The sequence below is a fragment of the Ictidomys tridecemlineatus genome, chromosome 1 (genome assembly GCF_052094955.1).
Source record: "Ictidomys tridecemlineatus isolate mIctTri1 chromosome 1, mIctTri1.hap1, whole genome shotgun sequence".
NCBI lineage: Eukaryota > Metazoa > Chordata > Mammalia > Rodentia > Sciuridae > Ictidomys > Ictidomys tridecemlineatus.
In genome coordinates this window covers 193051925-193070065 of record NC_135477.1, presented here as the reverse complement: position 1 = coordinate 193070065, position 18141 = coordinate 193051925, and the positions used below count along the sequence as shown (strand labels likewise).

General features: G+C 32.5%; 1 non-coding gene across 1 annotated transcript; it reads left to right on the top strand.

The window, feature by feature from the left end:
* Positions 1-252: 252 nt before the first annotated feature.
* On the top strand, positions 253-360 carry LOC144367742 (U6 spliceosomal RNA). The gene has a single exon (XR_013427264.1). It is a non-coding gene; the product is annotated as a U6 spliceosomal RNA (small nuclear RNA).
* The last annotated feature ends 17781 nt before the right edge of the window (positions 361-18141 follow it).

Sequence of the window (18141 nt, the reverse complement as noted above, 5' to 3'; positions counted from 1 at the left end):
GGGAGACGTAGTGGAACTTTAACAGACTACATATTACTTTCCCAATTGAAAAGAATAATCCAGCAGCTTGGGGGCCAGTGTCAGGTTTAAAGAAAGATCAACAGGTCTAGTGAAAGTCAATAATAAAGATAAGTGTTTTGTTTTTCTTTCATGTAGTGTCTTACAAGCAAAATGTCAAGTCTAAACATATCTGTGGAGTACACTGATCATCTTTTTACTCTTTTCTCATAACATCCAAAAGGTTTCCTCCTAGTCTTCACTTCAGTAGCATATATACTAAAATTGAAATTATACAGAAAAAAATTACTATGGCCCTTATTCAAGGATGACACACAAATTCATGAAGCATCCCATATTTCCATATATTTTATGACAAAAAATGTAAAAGGACATGAAAGAAATCTTTGGAGGTGATGAATACATTTATTATACCAATTGTGTATTACAGAATCATAGATGTGTGTGTATATTCAGCTCATCAAATTGTATGCAGTAAACATAAACAGGTTTCTATATTTCAATTATGCCTTAATAAAGTTGTAAATTTTGTTTTAAAAAGTTCTTACTCCTGACAGCTTTGAGAGACTACCATTTTGAAGATTAAGTAAAATAAATCAGTACTCAAGAGAAACAAAATAATCCGTGATACTTGGTATCTGAATTAGCTTAATTAGAAGTAGATGAGAAGTGAATATGATTCTAGATTCCCTGGAAACTCAGAATAGAATTTCATATGCTGCATCATTTTCATTGTAATAGAAGACAAATATCTAGGTGAATCTATAGAGAAAAAAGTCCTGGCACTGATGTAGAGATAAAATCCGTTTTGTTAGCTCTTTTATAAGGAATATTTGAGCAGAGAGTAGACCATGTCTTCAACTGCAGTTTCTAACAGAAGCATTTTTTATCAATGATCATTTTGTTTATTGAAGCGCTAACAGTATTGAGAGCACAATACTCTATTTTAGCACAGGGGAATTATCCTGCAGAGAATGAAAAACAAGACCTAAGCCCTTTGATTTCTGATGATTCAATTCTTTCATGGTTTAACTGGAAGGATTGATATTTTTTGCTCATTATTATGTCCATCAGATTGCCTTGGAACATCTTTAAATGTATAAGGTGAGTAAGACATATGGCAACAAGAGAGGAAGTAATCTCACAGGTAAGCAGGCCCTGTGTGTGGAGTTCCCATTGGGCACAGCCTCGATTGCAGTAGGAATGAGCCAAACAGGGTGCAAATAAATCCAAGGAGTATGGTTTCAATAATCAGGTAGTGGGAATAAGTTGGACAGGAGCCAAGGAGAACCTTGCCTCCTAGGGCCAAAATAACATAAGGGTGGGTGTAAATAGCTATTGAGTTCCCCCTCCAGCATCAAGATAATTTAGGGCTCCTAGCAGCTTGTTCAAACATTGAAAAAGAAATTAAGGCAGCCATTGGAAGTTCACATCAGTTTAACCCATTGAAAATTCAACTGAAGAGCTCAGCCTCTTGAATCTCCAACTTGTTAACATGTCAAGGGGTGGCCTCAACTGGTTAGAGGTTTGGTTAACCCACAACACCATGGCAGAGCTTTCCATCCCCTAAAATATACTCTCCTGGCCACCACAGATAACTACACACTGCCTCCTTAAACAGGAGCATTGATTTTTATGATTCATCTCCTATCTAATGTAGAAAAATATTCCACTGGTAGAATGTCACTTCCTTTTCCTTTGTGCATCAAGAAAATGTAAGATTTGGGGTCTTTCTTGCACCAGCTTCTGAGGGTCCGTTCAGGGATAGGCCAGAATGTTCTTCATTTGTGTTCTTCCATCTTCTTGTCCAACAAATACTCAAAGAGGTATCACTTCTTGAATAAGAGCTATTTTTTTAATTTAACTATTATGAACAAATTAATTATTCTAATAATACCCATTTAAAGAAAATTGACATTTGTTAAACTTTATCAGTCAGATATTTTGCCAACTACTAACATCATTTTTTTTCTGAATAACTTAAACAGGCTCAGAGAATCTCAGTACTTTCTTCACAATCTTATGCTTAGAACCAGGATTAAATCCAGTTCAATTTAATGCCAACATATTTATTTCCTATTGAATATTACTGCCCAAGGAGAAAATTAAAATAATTTTCTTTTACCTTAAATGTATTGTGGCATTTTTTAGTCCAGTTCTTAAAACACAAGTTCTATATACTGAAATTTACTTTCTCTGAAACACTAGACTTAAGAATCTTCCACCAGAGTCATTGCTGGCAGTTGGAGACAAATTTCATCAGGTGCACTGAATATAAATTTTATCATAGTTTTATGCTGATACTGATAGAATTTACCTCACTAATAGGTTCTTATTTTCTAAAAGTGACTGAAATAGATCCTATAACATTCAAAATGACTGTGCTTCTTCTGAGCCAGGACTGGTGCTGATTCTCACTATAAGACATAAGGTAAATGAACATTTTTGGAATGCATACACACATTCCTCTATTTCTCTAATCATACACGTACTTACATAGGGAATTTATGCACAAAAGTTTGTCTAGGAAAAATCAACCCTTTCAATAGACAAATAATAAAAAACGAACTGGCAGACAATTGCTATAAAAATACTACTAGAACAAAATGTAAAAGAGAGCAATAAACTTGTCAACAGATGAGAAAAAATGTTGCTATAGAACAGATATGAAGTTGTGACTGAAGTTTTACTATGCATTTAAAATGTTAATAAAGCTCTTAATTCTATGAAGGAAGACCATGAATCATAAATGTAAGAACTCAAGAAAGTGATAATGAGACAGTGGGAGGAAATGAAGTGTCAATTGACAGAATTCAATGAAGTAGAGACAAACCCAAACCACCACAGAACTGTAAGAAAATTGCAAGGAGCAGATATGAGATTAGACACTTTTTGAAAGACAGCAAGACCATAGAGGCTATAAATGAGCTGATGCAAGAAAGTCAAATAAAAATGGAAGATAAATAAGGATTTGGGAAACAGTGATAAATGTATAAACCAGGCAAAGAAAAACCTATAAATGCATAATTGGGATTCCTGAAAGAGAAAAACCATAACAGTAGAACAGAACAAATATTTGAAAATAGAACTTGAGAAAAAAGTTATGAACAGGAAAGCACACCTCGATCTATTAAAATCATATAACGTGTATTATCAAAAACTGACCCAATCAACACTGAGAAATATCCTTCTGTCACATGCCCAACACACACATGTGTTCAAGATATATCCTAGTAAATTCATTAGCTTTTAATGACACAGAAAGCAGAGGTGGTGGGGAGGAAGAAGGAAAGGAAAAGGGAAAATATTGGTCAAGGGTACCAAGTTTCAGTTAGACTGCAGAAGTTTTAGTGATCTATTGTACTGCATGGTAATGATAGTTAATAATGAATTGTATGTGTCCAAATTGATACAACAATAAATTTTTAACCTTTTGAAAACAAAAACAAATTGGTGAGATGTTGTATATGTTAATTAGCTAGATTGAATCTTTCTACACTGAGAAATAGATTAGAACATCATATTGAAATCCATAAATTAAAACAACTATTATTTGCCAATTAATAATACATTTTTAAAAATACCTCTTAAGTCACCAGGCAAAAGAATCTAACTTAATTATAGGAAGAAAGAGCATCAGGATTTCCCCTTGGTGATCAGTGGAGCAGTTAAATTCTTAAAGAAAGAAAATGTAATCCAAGGACTTTATGTCCAGCAGACATGTGCATTAAGTATAAAGCCTACAAACAATATTGAATTTGCCACAACTCAAGAAATACTGGTCACCTACCAAAGGTTGAGCTTCAGCCAATCAAGGGATGACAAAGAAAACTGTAGCAAAACAATTGGTGGTAGGCATTTAATTTATTTATTAGAACTAAAACGGATGTAAACACATGGATTAGATTAAAAATGTAGTATAAATTTTAAATGCCTGACAACTAGAAATATACAAATAACAAAAATTGAGAGAATGAGGGAGAATTTTAGCAGTGTCTCAAGAAAACTAAATATCTTGTTACCATATGTAACACACCACAAGTATAATATTTAGTGATTGTCTCATATGTCATTGTATGACATCAAAGTATATAACTGATAACAGATCTATCAAGTAATGAATTATAAGTTGGTATGGTTATATATGCTTTAATTTTACAGAGATGATTTTTAATAAATATTATTTTTAATAAAACATTCTTTTAATAAATATTATTTTAATAAAACATCATTGATAAAATTTAAAATGCCCAAGATTTTTAATGACAAAATTAATTTTTAAACATTTTACATTTAAAAATTGAGGAGCCCTTTGAATATAGTGAGGTAAACATAGTTTCTTTTATCCTTAGGAGATACTCTTAAAATTTCATTTACAGCAAAACTTAACCTTTAAATAAATGTTACTGCTCTTCCTTATACTTCTTTCTAGAAACTGTAGTATGTTGCATGACATTATGGTTAAGTTGATGGCTGTAAGTTTAGTGGAAATTGTAAATGGTAGAAGGTCTACTGATTTTGGGCAGCTAACACACACTTCAGTAGGTATAGAATTGGTGACTTTTGCTTATCTCTGAATGATGTTGAAGAGTCAGGGGAACATGGCTCCACAGCAGGAAGTGGTTGTAGTCCCATGGCTTGATAGGCCATCTCTCCTCTCAAGTAAACAACTGTAAGTTTCTCCTATCACGTGTGTTTGTTTGTTAAAGAACTCCTTGCTCTTTCATTTCAATACAACAAGAATATGTTTTATCATGCAACATGGGTTACAATATGTTTTGGGGTACCAAAACACCTTTGAGAACCTTATTGAAGTTCTAGTACCTTCCCATAGGAAAACGCACACATCCCATTTTGCCTATCATTATATGTGATTCACAGAACCCGTAAGTTTCATTCAAAGAGATCCTCAGGAATTATGGAAGTCAGGATAAAGACCCTGGTTAAAAAATGTTCTTTGTAATTTTATCAGAATCCACTCTTGATCTTGCTTGTCATAACCACAAATGTTACTGAATGTTCTGAAAGCAGAAAGGTTGCTTAAATAGCCCCTATTAATAGTTCATCTAAGCCATCTCTCTTCTTGATTTTGAGGTGTAAGAGTGGTGATTATCAAAAATCTGTCCCAGATCATCTACAGCAGAAGCACTTTCATGTCAAATTAAATATTTTGTGCACATTTCTATACATATTTAAAGTTTCACTTCACCTGAAGATAAAGAAAATTGCAAAGGGAAAAAACTACAGCATAAACCAGCAGTTCAGAAAGAGATGCACTGGAATTTGAACAAAGTAATCTGAGGAGTTGGTTCAAATTAGAGATCTTGGAACAGTTAAAGGTGATGACTTTAACTTTCAAATCTTGATGTTCATTTAGCTCATATCCCCTTGGTGGTAAAAAGAAAATGAAAAAAAAATGGAGACTTGTTTTTAAATCACACACTAGACTAGAGAAGACAGAAGCAACTACAATATCAGAGCTGGACTCTGCTTCTCCAGACTCTCTGTGGGATAGCAACAGATAAAAATAACCCCAGCCCTAGGCCTATGCCCCCCTAAGATGAAACAGTCCACATTTCCAGCAATAGATTGCCAAGGGGAATAATTAACCATTATGAATCTAAAGTTTTTTTTTTCTATTTTAAAATGACTAACATTTAGAGAATACTTACCACATGCCAAGCCTGCAGGTAGACACTGTCACAAAGAGGAGTTTTATATTCATTTCAGCTCAGTCATCTCTTGTCCTAAAAATAGGCAGGAAGATGTTCCTGGGTCACTAGTTTGGCTCCTTTGCAAGCAGCTCGGTGTGGGGGATGTGCTGAAGCAAGTAACAGAGGATGTCTGAATGGTGCAAACCATATCACCATTAAGGACTGAGTTGCCCATGTGACAGCTAGGTGGGATGGGAGTCTTGCCTTCTGTCATTTAGCCAGAGATTAGAACATGCTTTATGAATGAGTATTGTCCTACCTAGTTATCTGCATGAACATTGTGATTCAATTCAAAGAACAGAGAGCACCTCAGCACAGCAGATTTTCACATTTGTACTCTTTCAAAAGGTGATCTAACAGCCAACTAAGATAAACAAATGCCAAAATACAAAGATTAAAGTCATCACCTTAAAATGTACCAAGAAGGATGGACCTTAATCTTGATCTCAAATTTGAACCAATTCCTCAGATTACTTTATTCAAGTCTGGCTGCATTTCTTTCTGCATTGCTGATTTATGCTGTAGCTCTTTCTTTTTGCAATTTTCTTTATCTTTATGTGAGGTGAAGTCCTGCATGTGTAAAGAAATGTGCACAAAATATTTAAGTTGGTACTCTGCACCCTGCAGGGCCAGAGCAGCAGAGTCTCATATGCTCCAATTTGTTATTGAACTTCCATAGAATTTACAATGAATTGCACAGTGGAATGCACAATGTAAAAATACCCTCAATTTTATAAAATTTTAAGATAAAAAGATTCCTTGAAAATACTATGAATTCAGACCCAGTAAACTAAAAGAACTTTTGTTATTTGTCTAGAAAGGATTTTAAATTCTAGGGAAAATAGATTTTTTCATCTGATTTCAATTTCAGCTCAAATTATTTTTAAATGAATTTTATACTGTGTGTATTTGAGCTTTACAACATGATGTTGTGGGATGCATATATAGATACTAAAATGGCTACTGTAATGAAGCAAATTAATACATATATTATCTCACATAGTTAACTTTCTGTGGCAAGAGCACTTAAAATTCACCTATTTAACAAAAATCCTAGAACAATATACTTTCATTAATGTCAGTCTTCATGCTGTGTGATAGATATCTAGATTTATTCATCCTACTATTTGCTGCTTTAGATCCTTAGATTTCATATCCCATTTTGCTGCCACATCCTGACTCATGTTCCTGGTAACCACTGTTTTATTTCCTATTTCTCTACATTTATCCAAACTCAAAAAAGGAGACCTTGTCATTTGCTACAACATTGATTGATCTGAGGAACATTATACTAAGTGAAATAAGCTGGACACAGAAAGAAAAAAATTGTATGACCTCACTTTATATGTGGAAGCTAAAAATAAAAAGTCAAATATTCACATTTAATTATTAAAAGCCACTGTAGCATGAGAAGTCAAATATGGCATTAACTCTTTCATCTTAATACACTACTTCAGCTTTCTCTATTTTTCGATTTTATGAGAATATACAATATCATTGAAATATGAGGAAGCTTCTTTTGCCTTCTGCTTAACTGATACTTCTACCTCAGCCTCCTGAGCACCTGATACTACAGGTGCAAGCCATCATGCCCCATCTTCTTTTTTTTATTTGAATTTTTTATCTTTATATTGATAATTACTTAAACCATATGATTTAAAACAATATTTAATCAATCTCATATTGTTATTTAGATGAGGCCAGTTTTTAATTTTATAAGTAACTCTACCATAAATGTTTTCTATATAATGTAATATACTAGTAGTTAAGACTTGGGGCTTTGAAATTGGGCAGGTTAAGCTTGCCCTCCAGGCAAAGTCTATTAATAGTTATGAGACTTTGGACATAGTTATTTAACTTCCCTGACTTTCAACTTACTTGTGTCTTAAATGAATACAAAATGGCATGTTCTTGATAAATCAGTCTTGAGAATTAAATGAGATTATCCATTTAAAGAAATATATTGTAATACTCAATAAGTGCTAGCTAGAATTATGATGTAACCGTTTTGCTTTTCTAAATTATTAATTTCAGTTGATTTTTCTAAGAATGAGAATATTGGTTAAATGATCAGAGTACAATCATATATTTAGTCACAATATATTTTTTTCAGTGTCTACTCTATGCCAGTTGTCAAGAAAACATTTAACAATATAGGTGTGAACTCCAAATAAGAGATGTTTGGAGTGTGTAGGAGAAGACAAATATAATTAATGCAGGCTGTTAGGGATATATACACTAGGGAGATAATATATATTGTCTAATTAATGTTCAAACTCTTGAATATTTTAAATACTATATATAGGAGTACTGTTCCTAGTTACCAAAATTCTCAGTATATTTGAACTAAGTTTTTTTTTTCTTTTTTCCTAAGTTCATAGCTGGAGATTTTATTTTCTTTTAAACTTACATTTAAAAAATAATTCTTCCTTTGAAGTGTGTTTGTTTGTCATATGATTATGAGTTTTGGAATTTTGTCCAAAGGATTTACCCATCTTTGCATATATTTTGGATTCTTCTTTTTCTAAGTGTGTTTGTTTGTTTACTATTTTTCTCATGTTAATTTTGTTTGATTATTGAACCATTGCAGTTTTGTATTATTATATATATCCTGCTTTTCTTTTAAATATTCTCCCATTGTTTCAATATCTCTACTGTAAATTTTCCAAGGATGCTTTTTATTCTTGACCTTGAGAGTTCTCTTGCTATATCCAAAATGCCATGGATATCACAGCAGGCATTTTTTCCTTTTCTATTCATAAACCATGGTTACTGATGTTCACTACAGCTCTGTGCAGAGAAGCAAAATGCAGCTTGAAAACACAACCTAAAAACCAGGCTCTGATAAAAATAAACCCTTGCTAAAGTCATTGTAGATCTTTCCATTTTTGTTCAGAGAAAATGATTCATGTTGTCAATTTTGTAAGATCCTCAGAATATCTCCATGCTGCAGAGGGGAACTTCCCTCAAATTAAAAGGAACTGTCACGAGGTACATTTATATTTATGTTGTTCATATACAAGGATGATTCACCAATTCATAGTCCAGCCATGTAATCCAAGAAGAAATCACTTATGCTTGAGAAAGTTCAACATGAACTTATTGACTCTTTCTTAATATTAAATCATTCACATGTGAATTGTTGGTATAGAAGTCATATGTGTATAATTGAATTATGCTTTCAAAATAATTGGCAAGTTTGATAGAGTGATATAATTTAATCAGTACAGGAGGACAAACTATTTCATCATTACAATTTCCTAATTACAGACCTTTAATGGAAATGTCATATGGTTGTCATTTTAATATCTCCTGGGTTGAATACTATCAGTGAAGCTCTTTGAAATTTTCAAGAGCAATATGGCTAGAGGCAGAGACTGAAAAACAAGAGAATTCTGTCCGAAAACATATGGTAGTTTTATTGAAACAGAGACCATACTCTTTGGCATGCATGAGTGTGGTTTAATAGAGAGTCACCTAATAGAATGACTCAGAGGAATATTAAAATTGTTTAACAGCTGATGCAAGTATATATCTATGGCCTTCTCCAATAGCAGGTATTGCTCTGAGTGACTAGATTCTGGAGAGATCAAGAACAGGAGGTTTGGGCCCTGTCTTATTTATCATCTTGTATGAAACTCTTTCAGTATTTAACTAGTTTAGCTGTATCTGGGCACAAAAATAATTTTTTTTCATTTTGGTTGGATCAGTGGCTTAAGGCAGGCCACATTGGGCTTGGGTGCCTTTTGATACCCTAACACAGGAACAAAATGTAAAACCCAGCATATCTAAAGAACTGGATTCAGGTGGGAAAAATTCTTAGTTATTGAGGCAAGTCTGTAATTGTAGCATGAACAAAGCTGTCACAGAGTAATGGCAGAGGGAAAAAATTAACTAAAAGGAATATTTACCATATCCTTTTTGTATTTCGTCACCCATAAGTTCTTCTTGTCAAAATCACAGTTTGTGATTCATATTGTGAGCTGAAAATGGAGAGAAATCCTGGATTTCTGATCTGCTCCTTTTCCAATTTGTTTCCAACAAAACTGTGTGAGATACATATGTATATATGTGTGTGTGTGTGAATATATATATATATATATTATATATATATATAACTTTTTGGCTCTATGATCTGCTGATAAATTCATTCCCCTGGGACAGATTGTCATATAACATTGAGATCTACTTTGCAGAATGGAATACAAAGAGGTGTGAGTCCATGTGGAAACATCTCAAATTCTATAATAATTCACTCTAAACATTCTTATTTGTAGAATGCATGTTTTAGGTATCTTTGTTTTCAGACTGGAATAGATAATTGATGCCCAAGCCAGCTAAGGATTCAGGTAACTGCTTTTACAGGATATCTTTCTCTGTGAGAATAGTTTTGTTTTTATAATGTAGTTATGTTAAAGAAGTGTCTCAAAGAACCTGTGCACTAGATAGGGACTGGGAAAAGAGATGCCCTGCAACATAATTTACATGTCTATTTTCATGTTGTTCATTTTTTATTGTTCTTTCTGTCTCTCCTTTACATCCAATAAGTGAGGATGTTTTTCTCATCTAAATGATAGAGGTACATTGGGCCTACCATTGAGAAATTAGCCAAAGAGATACAGGTTTCATCAAAGAATTGAAAAGTCTCCTCCCTTTTTAAAATTTTTGGTCATTTATTTTAAATCTTAATCATGTTTTTTTTTTCCATTTTAGTCGATTTTTATATTTTTCCAATATATTTTATTGCAGTTAGAGAACATATCAGTATACCTGAGATTAATATTTGAGGCATAAAAGAAATACATAATGTTCACTATGCTTTAAAATATTGCATCATTTGGCAACAATAAAATTTGTATTTGAAAGCATTAGCTATGAAAGAAATTATGAGACTATGTATGAAAAAGAAATCCTAAATTAAATATCAAAATTTAAAATGATATTTTTCAGTCTTTTGAGAGCTGAAATAGTCATTTCATTATTTTTTTATTCTTAGCCATGTCCACTGACATTATCAATGAACAAATAATGTAATAGACACTGGATATCCATCATCTTGTGCAATATTCACACCCCAGTGAAGGTGGTAATATTAATTCTGTTTCCTGGAAAAGAAAAGAGAACACTTAAGTTAAATAAAAAGTTAAATTCAGAACCTGAATGAAATCCAGGATTCTTAACTCTATGTCCTTTCTTCTGTTTAGTGTCACAGCTGTCAAAGGAATTTATCAGAGGCATGGGTAGAGAAAATGGATGTATAGGTGGGTGGAATATGGAATAGCAAATCTATTTCACTATTTATTCATAATCTCTCTTGTTCTCTACTCTAAATTATTGAGTTTCTCTTGAAGCAAAAAAAAATCCCACAAGGAAAGAAAATTACCAGAGGATTCTAGAAAATTAATTTTTCAAAGGTTGTTAGGTGTAAAATTCTTAGACGAATATAGTGGCCTGCTACCTTTAAAGAAAGGAAAACTACTTTCTCTAGCTGAATTGTTTGTATTACTGTTTTCAGTTAATCTATGAAACATAGTTTAACTTCATTGTCTTTTATATTTTTATATCAAGTAAAAATATTTTGAAAATGTGGTTTATAAATTACACTTTCAGTAAAATCACCTGTATGCAGTACAGTAGTAATTTCAATGGATTTGACTATCATGTTTTACAACTCTGGTTTATTAACTCAGGGAAATACTATGCATTATTTAATAATATGTGAATATATTTCATGATTCCCAAATGTAATTTTTTTCTTCTAAACATTTCAAACTTGAATACATTTCAGGAGTTCTAAGTTCTACTTTGCTCTTAATATTTCAAACAAGAAGAAAGGATGGTCCCATTTGTGAGAATAAAAGAATGTATCTTTCTTTCTATAGAGTTAAAAAAAGTAAGATTGTTTTTCTTATGACATAAGAAAAACTTAATAAATCTGTTCCCTTCTGACAATAAGATCTAAAGAATCTACCCTTCCTTCAAAGTTTCACAGCAGCTGAGCTCACACAGAATGGTTTTATTATGTGGTGGCATGGGACATGGGACATGGACAGGAGTGGTGATCATGGGTAACTTGGAAATAGAGGCAATACTCCCAGCAAAGCTCTTAAAAAGTAGAAAATTATTCTAATTGTTAAATCATTTGTTACCTAATTAGGTTTTGTGGGAAAGAGATCCTGAAGCTTGAGATAGCACTGGGATCTGCAGTGTGTATGTAAAACAAAACAATTACACTCAGTAAATTCATAGGCAGAGATTTTGTACTATGAGGCACCAATCTGATTAACATATAACTGGAAGGAAATATCTGGTACCATACATGTTATTTATAGCCAAACTCTAGCTTGGAAGTCAAGCTACATAAACCTCCCCAGGCAAACCTCTGTGGGTCTATTCAGAAGATAGATCAGAATTCAGCTCTTCAAAAGAAACAAAGTGGGACGTGGAGTGTGCCTGGGCATCAAGAGGAGAATCTACTTGGACATATGTGGTCTTGCAAGCATTTATATCATAGGATACAATTTATATAATAGAAGAGAGGATGGAAGATTAGTTGGTCAGTTGGAGGCTATTGATATCCTTTCAAAAAAGATTTCATTAAGATATAAGACAGAAATAGAATGAAGGTGTCACCCATTAACATTTCTTAATGAAATTTTACAGAATCTTTTCTGTACTTACCAAGCAATTGTAAGTGTGCTTTAGTATTGCAAAAGTAAAGTTTATTATATATATTATGCCTTGACTTCCAGCTGCTTTCAAGTCTGCCTGAGCTTCTATCTATTGACTACACTTTATATACTTTGAGAAAGACAAATTAATTTACTTAATCTTTACAATGACCCTTTCTGTTTTATGAATAAAGAAACTGAGACACAGAGAGATTAATTGTCAAAAGGCTAGTAAGAGACTGAGCAGGAGTTTAGCCTTAAGAATTATAGCTGTAGAGCTGGTCCAGCTCCATACTCTAAATCACTAAAGGAAGATAGAATACTCGGGGCTTAATTGTGATTGATGACTAACTTCTGGTAGAAGTATTAATATTGATGGAGGAAAAATATAGATTATCTTAAAATTTATAATATTGTTCCCCAAAATATACTATGTGTGGTCAGGTTAATATCTAATAATTTATAAAGTAGGTTTATAATTTTAAATAATAATATAGAATAATATAAATATGGTTCATAGCCAGAGAAATAAGGAAATTTTTGTTTCAGAAATATGAGTAATTTGTCCAAAGAAATTATTCAGATATAAAAAGAAAGAAGATAGATACCTGGTAAAAAATATAATCAAAGGAGATTAATTTTTAAATGATATATGTGTATGTGTCCACCATGGTTGGAGGAATGGTGGATTAAAAGTGGATCTGAGGCTATTTCATGAAGATCTGTCATGTGACATGAATTTGAATCTCTAAATCCACATAAATTATCATTCAAAGAATTGAAATGACAAGCATATTTGTTGGATAATGTATTGAGTAGGAATTTGTGCTAAATATTTTAACTTTTTACATTTAATCTTCATGACTATTCTTTGTGGATCTGTACTACTAATATGGCTGTTTACAGACAAAGAAATTGAATATTGGTTCATTAAATACGTTGTCTAGGTGGAGACATAGGCAGTTGAATTAGAATTCAATTGCACATAAGATGCAGCTCAAAACTTGTGCCTTATTCTAAAACACTAAGTCCAATGTCCAAAATTAAAACAATAAAGGTAGTGGGTCTCAGAGCTTGACATCAATATTCAACAAAATTCTAAATATTTATTGTGTAATTTTTTAATAAGAAGGTATAAAATAAATAGAATAAATCCCAAAATTTTAAAGATGGTTTCACAGGCTAGTCATTAAGAGGAACACTTTAGATATACTATGTATAAACTTTAGAAATTCATTTGGTCATTTTTTTTAAAATTATTTAAAAATAAGTATTGAATGAAGATCTAAAGCTATATCTCATGTAAATTGATTAATTGAAGTGAAATAGCCATAGTGACAAGTTACAAAGCAGTTTGTAAGCCAAGAACAGGCTCATTTTAATTTTTTTTTCAAATAAAATATGATAAGATTTTCAGACTGGGAAAATAGTTAACTTTTTAATGTTTACTTTATAATTAAATCAGATTTCCAAGGGATGATAAATGTGTTTGTCCCCCCAAAAAGAAATTTAAAAGGGATAAATATAAAAGTGAATAAAGTTCAAAAAAATCTGCTTAAGTGTAAAAGAAGGGATATAGGACATGCCAAGAATAAACATAAACTTGGTGCAGTGGTGCATGCCTGTAATCCTAGTGGCTCGAGAGGCTGAGACAGGAGAATCCTGAATTCAAAGCCAGCCTCAGCAACCTCAAAGTGTTAAGCAACTCATAGAGACCCTGTCTAATAAAATACAAAATAGGGCTGGGGATATGGATCAGTGGCCAAATGCCCCTGGAGTTCAATCCCCAGTATAAAAATATATATAAATATATAAATAAAATATTTGGAATTGTAGTTGATTGCAAACACAATATAACTAATATGCAACTAATACTAATGTGCAACTTATGTCCTCCACCTCCAAAATAGTTATGTACTGATGTACCCAGTATGTTTTGTGTTCGAAAGTAACTAGTATTTCTGATGAATTCTGTACTTACTAAAATCATGCAATTACTTTTTACTCTACATTTAAAAGGAAATGGGGAGTCCATTCAGTAAAGTGCAATAGGAATAGTCTATAAATCTTCTGCCATGAAACTACTGAAGAAATGGAGCACTTTCCCTGAAGAAGCAAGTAGAACACTCTCTAAGTGTTCAAAGGACTACTAGGGATAAAGGAGACAATATGGACTGTTAGAATCACCAAGTACAGTTACAGACTATGAATGAATGAAAGTGATCAAGTTCCGGGTTGGATCTCAGTTTTAGGAAGACCCATGAACAGAATTAAATATTTACCTCCTGCTATAGCAAGCTTTCCATCATCCAGACTGTTTTGCCTAAGAACCTGGCTTTGCATTAATCAGCGCTTGTCGATTCAATCATGCAACTGAACCTGTCTGAGCTGCAAGAGAAGTGGTACCAGTACCTACCTCATGGAGTGTACATGCTTATTAAAGGACATGCTATGTGTAACAGGTTTAGTGCAGTCCTAGGCACATATAAAGTGCCCAAAATGGTATTTATGTTATTACTAGTTGACCAGTTCCCCCAGAGGACACTATAGATAGTGTGCTTTTGTCATATAAAAATTAAACTAAACAATTCCAAATTGCCTTCCAAATTGTAAAATAAAAAATTCCATGACTCCAACACTATATGGCCAATAACTACATTTTCATAGTTTTCTTAAGCATACTTACATTGTGGTTAGGAACACATTGGAGCAAACAATTTGATATTTTTGGTCCATAAATAAACCCTGAATGTACTAGTGTATATTTAGTATACACTGGTGTATATGTGTGGGACATAATCTACATAAAGTAACTTCATATGTATAGTTTCCATGTAACTATATATTCCCAAATGCCTACATTTGGGAATGTTTTTACTTAAATGTGATGTATTCTAGTGCTTTTATTTTAATTTCAAATAAAATTTATAAATATTACTAGTATTGGGAAGTTGTTATTTCTCTAAAATAATATATGGAATACATAAAATATCTATCTGTATATAAAAGTTATTTATATATTTGGTGAAACTTTGCATATTATAAACTCATTAAAAACACAGTGGGGCATGTAAATAACTTTACCTGCACTGCAAAAGCCTTAAATGTAGTTCTCATTTTTCTCTGTCAAAGACTGAAAAAGGAAAGCATATTAACTTTTAATAAGTGGAATTATCTTTCACTCTGAAATTCAAGTACACACTTACATCCTCTAGACCTACTGACAAATCCTCCCCAGTTTGTGCGAGTGTCAACCCTTAACAAACACTCTTACCACTAGATGAAAATAATCAATTAATGACAGTGAGGGTTGGAGTCACCTCAGAGCAAAATGACAAAAAGGAATGTCTTAGTAATATCAAATACAATAAATTTGAAGTAAGCCTAAGGAATTTATTTGAAGTATAATGCATTTGAATTAAGAATATATTTTATAGAAATTTTATTGCATGTATACTAAGTGCCAGATGCCATGCTAAAAGTATTATATTTCTATATATTTTTATATACTGAATGCATAATTTAACACAACAATCTTATAAGGCCAGTATAATTCCCACTTTCTGTATGAGAAAACTGAGACTCAGGGAAGTCAAGAAATTCACCCTCCCTTACCTTCCCCCCCAAAAAAAATACAGGTAGTAAAAGAATTGTGAGTTCTAAAACCTTGGGTTAACATTCACCAAAATAATTACTAATGACCACATTTACTAAATGTAATAAAGATACATGAAGATATCTACAGCAGCTACAAAATGTTCTCCAATACAAATTTACACTCCCTCCAAGCAGCAATAAGATGCAGGTTATATGCTGTTAATAATCCACAGTGGGGCTAGAAGTGTTTGATCATTCTTCATGGCAAGTACAGTTTGTTTTCTTTCTTTCTGTTTGGACAATGATCTCGTTTTTTAATAAAAAAAATTATCTCCAGAGTGTTCATGAAAACCCCCCTATCAGGATGGAATTTTGTTAGCTTTTGACTAATTTATAATAAATCCCAAACTTGTCAGCTTTTGGTCTTTGTATAAGTTTTGGTCGTTTAAGAAGTGTCTGTAGAATCCCTGGACAGCAGTTCAGAATTATTAAGTGCAAGATTACCTTATATCCAGATTTTCACTTTGGTGTACTGCTATTAACAAAGTGTAAAATGGCTTTCAATGCAGGAAGGCTATTAATAGCTAATACAGTGCTCCTCCGTTTAACAATCTTCACAATAATGTGAAAAGAGTAAAAATAATGCTTTGTTTTTATGTAGCACAAGTCTCCATGGAGCCCAGAGAATTTAGTTGACAGGGTCTAAAAATGGCTTTTCCAGGGAGAACAGGAAACTAATATCATAATTATTTTACAGGTATTGAAATTGACACTGAGTACCTATGTCTCTACTAATGTGAACATTATGCAGTCCAAATGAAATAGATGACCTCCTCCAGCTATCTTCATGATCAATAGAGACCATATTAAACTATCACCCATGGGGTTTTTATTTTCTTTTTTGCTTACAGAGACAAACACAATGACAAAACAGTAATTTGAAGACTCAATATTATACCAATTATTGGAATGATATGGTAATATTTTGTATTATTTCAGTTTGCCTTGGTAATATTGAGATATCATACAGATATACTTTCTTTTATTGAATAACTGTATTGCAAAGGTCATGTGGCACAGGATTGCAACTCTAAATATGTTTTAAAAGAATACAATTTTTACCTTTAAAATCTGTTGTTTTGTAATGTGAAAAAAGAAAACACTGTAATGTCACAGTGTGAATTAAGATTTTTTAATGCATGGTTGCTTTTTTTTAAGTAGGGGACATTGATCTGTATGGGGATAAAATGGTGAATTTCCAAGAATTAGTTTATCGGTAACTCAGCCATCCTAGATAAATGGATCAAATTGTGTGTGTGTGTGTGTGTGTGTGTGTGTGTCTATTAATTCGCTGGAGGGAGAGGACCCATGGATTGTATCACTGTTTGTAAAACTTATCATCAGAATCATCTTAAATACTTTTTTTAAAATACAGATTGCTATATCCCACCTCTAGTGTTTATGACATGGTAGATCTGGAGTGGGGCCCAAGAATTTGTATTTCTACCAATCCCTAAGTGATGCTAAGAATATTGCTCCATCAGTTTCATCAGCAACAGTGAGAACCAGCTATACACCAGTCAGATTTCAACTTTGATGCTTTATAAAGTGAGACATAACTATGACTAGATAGAAATTAAATGTTAACCAAATTATATGTTTAATATTCAAGTGTGAGAGGGAGAATAAAACAGAAACTGTTTCTGCTCCAACAGAAAAAAACAATTCTAGCTAAAATTAATACCAATTCTAAGGTCAGTGTCAGTCTAGCCTCTCTGCATTACATTTTAATATTTATTCAATAACTATTTACTGGGCATGTATTATGCAATGGGGGATTTGTATGCAACAGAGAAAAACAAATGATTTCTACATTGTGAAGCTGAATTTGAACTTGATGTTACTTTTGTTTTAATGTACTTAGTATGTCTTTTATTATATATTTATTTTAACCTTAACTTTAAGTTCACATACATTCTTTCTTTTCTTTCTTCCTAATCTTAACGTATAATTTGCAATTATAAGCATATTCCCATTTGTGTTGCTTCTGTATCAGACCCTGAAGAGGGTAGCACAAATGGTTCTGATTATTGATTGGGTTGAATTATGATGAATCTTTAGACTGGAATTCAGTTCTTCAT